Source organism: Adiantum capillus-veneris, chromosome 20 (genome assembly GCF_014529385.1).
Source record: "Adiantum capillus-veneris isolate H3 chromosome 20, ASM1452938v2, whole genome shotgun sequence".
Taxonomy (NCBI): domain Eukaryota; kingdom Viridiplantae; phylum Streptophyta; class Polypodiopsida; order Polypodiales; family Pteridaceae; genus Adiantum; species Adiantum capillus-veneris.
In genome coordinates, this window is record NC_140950.1 from 149303805 (window position 1) to 149311792 (window position 7988).

Here is a 7988-nt window from a genome sequence, read left to right on the forward strand (position 1 = left end):
TGCTGATTGGCTGCGCACAGGGCATTCCACCCATGGGGGGCTTCCAACTCAGAACACCTACGGATGCGCTTGGGCATGAGTCAGCAGGCCAGCTGTAGGGTTGTGAATGCGAAGTCTAAATGGGTGAGCGCAGGGCGAGCCATTCCATTGGTCCAGCTAAGAAACAAGGTAAAGTTTTTACGGTGGCCTCAAGAAGGCAATATTTTGTGTGTGTGTGTGTGTGTGTGACATCAAAGTTCGAGAAAAACATTTTGAAAAACATACAAAATTTCCTTAGGGTAGATTCAAAGAAGAAATTTTACAAAATAATCGGTATTTTTTGTAATTTTACTATATTTTTATAAAAGAATTCGAATATTGGTGTGTGTGTGTGTGTGTGTGAGAGAGAGAGAGAGAGAGAGAGAGAGAGAGAGTGAGTGAGTGAGTGAGTGAGTGAGTGAGTGAGAGAGGGGGGGGGGGGGGGGGGGGGGGGGGGGGGGGGGGGGGTAGTATTGTAAAAAAATACTGTTGTAATCACCCCAATTGTGTGTGTGCCGTCCCCAGTCGTAAGCATGGATCCTATCCACGCAACAGAGATCTATTTGGGCTCTTCCTAGTCCCGTCTCTCCGTAGGTTGTTGATTCAATTGTCTGCTGCCAGCATGCCTGCTACACCTCGGGTGGTGGTGGTGGGTTCAGGCATGGCGGGCTTGGCCGCAGCCCATCGTCTCAATCAGGTATGTCGCCATGCCTTGGACCTCACAATTTTGGAGGGCAGCAATCGCCTTGGTGGGCGAATTCAGACAGCCTCCCTTGGTGGCGACCAGGTGGAGCTTGGTGCTACCCTCATCCATGGTATCAATGGCAGCCCCATCTACGACATCGCTAAGCGCATTGGTGCCCTTTCTGTCGACACTGCTCACGAGAACTATGAAAATAGGTTTGAAAACCCTATCTTCTGTGCAGAGGGAACCCGCCTCCCTGTCGACCCTCGCCTTCTCTACCCTGCGATTGATCTCTTGAGATCCTCTATGGCCCTTGTCAAAGGCAAAGTTGCTGGGCAGTCTCTATCTCACAACGGTGGGAGTGTTGGTGCTTTTCTGCGGCAGAGACTTCACACACTTTTGTTGGAACAAGCATTTATGGCTGAGGATCGTCAAAGCGTTCAAGATGTGGCCAGTAAGAGGAGAGAATTAAGCACAGAACATGGTGAAAATATGGCCTCCTTATGTGAAAATGTATGTGACTCTCCAGGGCAGAGAAGGGAGGCAGATATTTCAAACGTGCAGAGGAGTACAATGCGTAACATTCATACACAAGGTGAAGATTTAACTGCTCAATCGCAAGAAGATGAGGGAAGCACATGGACTTTAAGAGGCAGTGGTGAAAAGGAAGGTGAAACATGTGATCTGTGGAACCCTCTTCTTTTACAAGAGTCTGTGTTTTTTGCGCTAGAAGCCCTCGAGCGAAGCGTGACTGCTTGTAATTCATTGGATGATCTGGACCTCGTGTCTTTCAAAGAATATACTGAGTTTCCCGGGCCCCATGTAACAATTGGCAAAGGATATGTCAGTGTATTGAAAGAACTGAGAGCAATTTGCCTGCTGGTACGTTAAATTTGAAAAGAAGGTGCAAAAGATTTTTTGGAATCATTCACATTTGACTGCATGTGCTCCTGTGGTTCTACATTGCGAAGATGGCTCGTCGTAAAGCCGACATGTAATACTCACCATGTCCCTTGGTGTTGAAAAGCTGGAGTGTCTAACAGTGCAAAACAAGACTCGTCTCTCGTTTGTATCTGCTATGGACTTGAAAGGGTGGAAGGCTATTAGAGAGGCACCGCTATTGAGCTTTTTGAGCCGTTTTTATACTCCCTGGAAGCTGAATGCTATCTCTCCTTGGGCTTTGGAGTTGTCAATAAGCTTTTTCTCCTTTTGGATCCAGCTGCTGACAAGTGCTTGCTCACCGAGATTGCTTTCCTGCATCACAAAAGCTCAGAGAATGTGCCAAGTTGGTTAAAGAAAACCTTCTACATGTTTCCAATCTACAGAGGATCCAATGTTGTTTTGCTTTGGCTGTCTGGGACGAGGCTTTACAAATGGAGAGTTTATCTGACGAGGAGGTCCTTGATGGAGTTGCACAATTGTTAGCCAGTTTTCAGCTAGCTAAGGATGAAAGTAGAGAGTCAAATAGAAACGACTTGCATGCACAAAAAGCAGGTACGTCACAGGAATTAAAGCAGAGGCTAAGAGGCATGTTCAAAGGGGTGCTGAGGAGCAAGTGGGCAACAAATCCTTTATTGCAGGGGTCCTACTCCTTTGTTGCTGTAGGCTCAAGTGGTAGGGACATCGACGATTTGGCCAAGCCCTTGCCTGAAATGAGCGAAATTGGAGAAGCTTGTACGCGGGAAGAAGGCAATGTGTCTGACCCCCAGGCAGAAAGCAGTTCTGATCGTACTGCTATGTTCGCTCCACTGCAACTGCTCTTTGCTGGTGAAGCTACTCACAGGAGCTTTTACTCAACCACTCATGGTGCATATTTAAGCGGGGTTCGTGAAGCAGATCGGCTCTTGGATTATTTCAAGAAAGGTTCTCAGTCAAGCTGATCTATGGTATGTGTTGCTCACTTGTTTGAGATCTTTTCTTTGTATGAACTTGTTATTGGGAACGTGAATTGTGAAGATCCAGGAAACTGATGGTGCTGAATGCCCAAAGAGCATTGAGGCACGAAATAAAGTAGCGCGTAATGGTTGAAGGATAATGGTGAAGACAAGTTTTCAACAGAACATTACGCTGATAAGGTATCGATGACATTCTGGTTGGTGATTTCTCTCATTCCCATCTCAAACATGTACCTTCCAGTCCCAAGGCCATTCATGGTTGTGAGCGTTAGAAAGAAAGGCAGTGTGGATGTTGAATGATTAAAAGGCCATTCATGGTTGTGAGCGTTTAAAGAAAGAAAGGCAGTGTGGATGTTGAATGATTACACACACACACACACACACACACACACACAGATTTCATTATCCTCCTTGAAGGAATATATCATGTGGAGTTGATAAGTGACTCTTGATGCTCAAGAATTATGGATATGAGCGTTGCAGTTGGGAGTGGCATGTACAAGGAGAGCTCATAGCTGCAAATGTGGGGAAAGCAAGCTCTAATATGATCAAAAGCTGAGCACTGAAGTAGGGTGTGATACTCAGACTCATGAACTTGTTGGGGGTGCAAAGTGCAAAGTCAATGAGACTCTACGCTGGTGTGTGTGTGTGTGAGAGAGAGAGAGAGAGAGAGAGAGAGAGAGAGAGAGAGAGAGAGAGAGAGGATGAGGATAATGATGCTTTCATATTTTTTTCATTATTTGTGTCATCTTGTTTCGGTCAGCAAGCACTTCTATACAGCAGAATGTTTTCAATGTAATTATAGCTGAAGCATCAAAGTTTCAAGGCTGCACTCACACATGTAAATCACTATTATGTCAGTGCTAATAGCCAAATCAGAGCATCCCCGGTGGCTTGAAAGTCTTCTTTTTGGCTCACTGCCTTTGCTGCAATCATCATGAGGCAGTTAGCATTGATGGTAATCTGCTGTCAAATACCAATTATGCATAGTATATAAGGCCGGATTCAGACGAGCCTGGCGGAAGGATACTTGCGTGTCAGCTACTGCCGTGCTTGTTGTTCACAGGAAGCGAGACAGAATGTTATGTATAAGCAGCGTGCAGAGAAGGAACCAATGGGCGATGGTGTAGTGGTTTGTCATCGTTTACGGACCTTGCGATCTGTGTTTAACCCTTGCGCTCCGCATCTCGCACGGAAAAGTGCCGGGCAAAGTTAGTTTACCGATTTGGTGGGTCCGGAGAGATTTCCTTATTTTTTCGCCCAATGAAAAACTTCCAACATGGCTCGAAAGCCTTCCGCCACCTTGTCTGAATCCGGCCTAAAATTGAAAGCAGTGTCCGGGAAAGTTATTTTCCATACATGGTTAGACTTGCTCTCCATAGGATTTTGCGTATTTGCAGGATTTTTTGAACTATTTTCGTGTATTTTATGCCAATGTTTCTTCCTTTTACCTTGGGTTGAGACTGCCTAATCTAGATTTTCAACCAGCTCTAGACTAAGCTGAGGAGAAAACGAATTCTTGTGTCACTCAAAGGCTAAGCCAATCTTGAGCAACTCTAACTCTTTGAACCATGAAGGACTGCCCTAATAGCAAGGGGAGCTTCTATATACCAAAGCTTGTCTTGGAGCTTAATTGCTTCTTTTCGTGAGTACTTGCATGATGTGTTTATGAGTCAAAAGCTGATGAAGGCTTTTAGAGGAAATGTGTGGCCTGTAGAGGTCCCTTTTAAGGTGCAATGGAATTAAGTAAGGTGTGCCTAATTTTGAAAATTCTTTTTCATAGGAATCCTCAGAAGATGTCGTATAACTATTAGACGACCATTAGTGAGTGGGTTGAGACCGGCTAATCTAGATTTTCAACCGGCTCTAGACTAAGCTGAGGAGAAAACGAATTCTTGTGTCGCTCAAAGGCTAAGCCAATGCTTGAGCAACGCTTTTACTCTTTGAACCATGAAGAACTATCCTAATAGCAAGGGAAGCTTCTATATACCAAAGCCTTTCTTGGAGTTTAATTACTTCTTTTCATGATTCGTGAGTACTTGCAAGATGTGTTTACGAGTCAAAACGTTCCAATTTAGACCAAAGAGGGTTGGTGACAACGGATATCCTTGTTTAACCCTAATAGTACTTGCTAAAATATTTGAAATTTCTCTTCCTATACGTAATTGACATATCACCATCTCATAGATTCGAAAAACCACAATCATAAGCTCACTTGGCACTTGGAGTTATTTCATCTTTCTCCACAAATAGTTATGTTGAATCATATCACAGGCCTTCTTAAAGTCCATGTAGCAATAGTACAATCCATCGTCTTTCAACCCCTTTTCCTCCATGAGAACACGAAGAGTGACAAGCTGATCAATGATGCTATGGCGTTGATGAAAAATCGCTTCCTTTTGCATGCTTGTCAATCTCTTCAATTCAATCACTCAATTTCATCTTCATTATGCACCCAAACAACTTTTCCATAAGAGATCCAATCATTATACTTTGGCAGTTATTTACATTCTTTACATCGTCTTTTTTATGGAAAGGCTTGATCCAATTAGTACTCCAATCATAAGGCATACCATGTTGAAGTGCAATGTTAAACATATCATACATCTCCTCATGTGCAAAAGCTCCCGTCCATTTAATCATCTCCAGTTTGATACCTTGAAGATTTCTCGCATTGCGAGTAACAAACTTTTCGAGCCTATCGCATACATCCTCAATAATAAAAAAAGAGGGAATACATGAAAGAATCATAAAATGACATTTTTTCTGTATTTGGTTGCTCACATAGCTGCCTACAATGTGTGTAACATCTGCAAGATTCAAGTTAGTAAAACTCTCAACCCGCTTGCCTCTCAAGTTATTCTAAGATCTTTCACATGCATGTGTCTTTTTTTGAACTTGAAAAAATTGATTCTTTACTTTTTACTTCCTCCTCTTTTGAATCAATGCCTTGTATGTATGCAAATGATTTTGATAGTTGTCTTTGTCCATAGTTGCATCAAGCTTTATCAAGAACTTTCAAGCATCTTGACATTCTTTATCAAACCTCCTTTTGCGTGATATACCATGGACATGCTTTCTAACAAAACATTCTTCGGCACAAGAACGAATAGTTTTTTTTGAAAGCTTCTCATTTAGTTTTCAATGGTGCATCATATCGAAGCTTTGTCATCCATAACTTTTGCTCAACCATTTCAATATATATAGGTACTCGTTTAAAATTCATACATAGTGATAACTTTTCGTCTCTTTGGTTGAGATTATCATGCGTAGTTGCTTCTCCATATGCAAGGTCAATACATAAAGTTTGATGGTCTGATTCGGGGTCTATTGGCCAAGCATAAAACTCTATGCGATACATGATGGCTTCAGAGACTAGCATATAGTCAATCATACTATCCCCATTATGTTTTTTACATATAAATCTATCGATTTCACTCCACAAAGATACATCATTGGCAATGATTATATCCGTGCTATTACATATATATAAAAGTAACTTTCCATAGTGATCCGACTCTTTCTCATCCGTTGGAGTACGATAATCCCAAGTGAACTTCGTCCAACTCTTTTGAAATGTATGGCATATCAAATTGTTGTGTATCATGTTGCAATGTTTTTGTGAGAGCATTCATATCCCCAAAGACAATAACATCACCATTGCCTTTAAAATAATTAATATCCTCTTCTAAATAAAAAAATGGATAGTCTTTATCAATGCAAGCATAAAAGGGGGAATCATGATGAAGAATATAACAATCCGCTACAAAAATGGGTGCTCTTTTTGGTGTTATAATTTTCAGCCATACATAACGTTCGTGTTTAGTCATTTTTTCATAATTAATACAAAATCTTTCAACCATTTTTTAACCATATATGCTACTCCTCCTTGCCCTTTCCGTTGCTTGAGGTTCTTTGACCACATCAATGAATGTACATTGTAATCTTTCAACCCATTAATCCTTTGTGTATCATGCTTCCAAGTTTCAACAAAAAGTAGAACATTGGCTTTGTTTATTAGTTAATCAATGCCAACCCCCACATTCCATGGTATCTATTGCAATTTCAAAAGCATACTTTCAATTGTAATTTGGTCTCATAAGTCGTACGTTTCTATTTGTTCGAGGGACTTACCACCTCCTTGGACACATTTTCTTCATGAGAGATCTCCTTGTTTTCTTATTCCTCTCTTCATATGTCTTGCGACACATATTTTGTTGCTTAATAGTGCGATCTTGACATACAAAACATTTTGTATCCCTAAAATAGATTCAACTCTTATTAAAGATAATCTTTCGTTTGGTCTCATCTGACATGGTGCATATAATTGGTCGTTCTCACGAACAAGGAGCTCCTTGCTTACCTACTCTGTGCTTTGTAAATCGTAATAACTCCCAACATGCCAAAGTGGGGTTTAAAGGAATCTTCAATAACAATGGCAAGAGAAAAGGTGTTTAACTTTCTTCAAAAATTTCACGAATAACAATGTTCTTGGAACGTCGCTCCCGTTCCTTCAACTCCTCTACATCTACTTTCTCAGCATTCTTTGTTTGAGCCATAGCTTCCATGGGAGAAGGATTAGGAACCACATTGCTACCACACACATCAGTTCAAGACTTATTTGTGCATATATATTTTATGTCGCATCCATCCCGACTCATAGTGTCAATTTTGTCCTCTTTCAATACATGGTCATGCTCTACTTTGCTCATGCGCTCCTTCAAAGCATTCAAGTCCACAGGAGAGCCGTTACATTTCTTGACTTCATCTTCAAGTTGCTTCAAACGTGTTGTTTGCATGTTAAGTATCCTCTTGAGATTCTCATTCTCAATCACAAGAATCCTTAGCGTGTCATTCTCCATTGCAAGTGCTAGTAAGTCTTTATCTTATTTGTTTATGGTCTCTTGTAATGATACTAAGTATCTCATGATCATGGTTTTCGATATTGTTGGTTGAGTGGTTGTGTTGATATCTCTATACATAGGAGATTTAGGATCATTTTTTTACAATGGTTGTAGACCTTGTTGAAGAAGAAGAACCCTTGCAAGTGCCAGAAGACATTTTTTTGCAAAATAAGAGATGAGAGTCAACTTCCCCAACTTGTTCACTTCAAAAATGCTACTGTAGAAGAGCTTTCTATAACTCTAAAAATTTATGTCTTTACATCAATGCGTAGAGGGTGTCATGCTCTTTGATTGAGGCTATAGATCATCCAAATCAAAGTTCGGATGAAGAAGTTATGATCAAAAGAGCGAACTGCTGTCTACTAGATAAAAAACGGAGAGAGAGAGAGAGAGAGAGAGAGAGAGAGAGAGAGAGAGAGAGGGAGAGAGATCCATGTCGAAGCCCAACATGTCATTGGCTACTGGAAATTGTGGGCGAGGCTACAA

General features: G+C 41.3%; 1 pseudogene across 1 annotated transcript; it reads left to right on the forward strand.

Annotated features, from left to right (window-relative positions):
- Positions 1–519: 519 nt before the first annotated feature.
- On the forward strand, positions 520–3502 carry LOC147433386 (putative polyamine oxidase 5; annotated as a pseudogene). The gene is made up of 2 exons (XR_015185600.1): positions 520–2589; positions 2660–3502. The product of XR_015185600.1 is annotated as a putative polyamine oxidase 5 (transcript).
- Positions 3503–7988: the final 4486 nt, after the last annotated feature.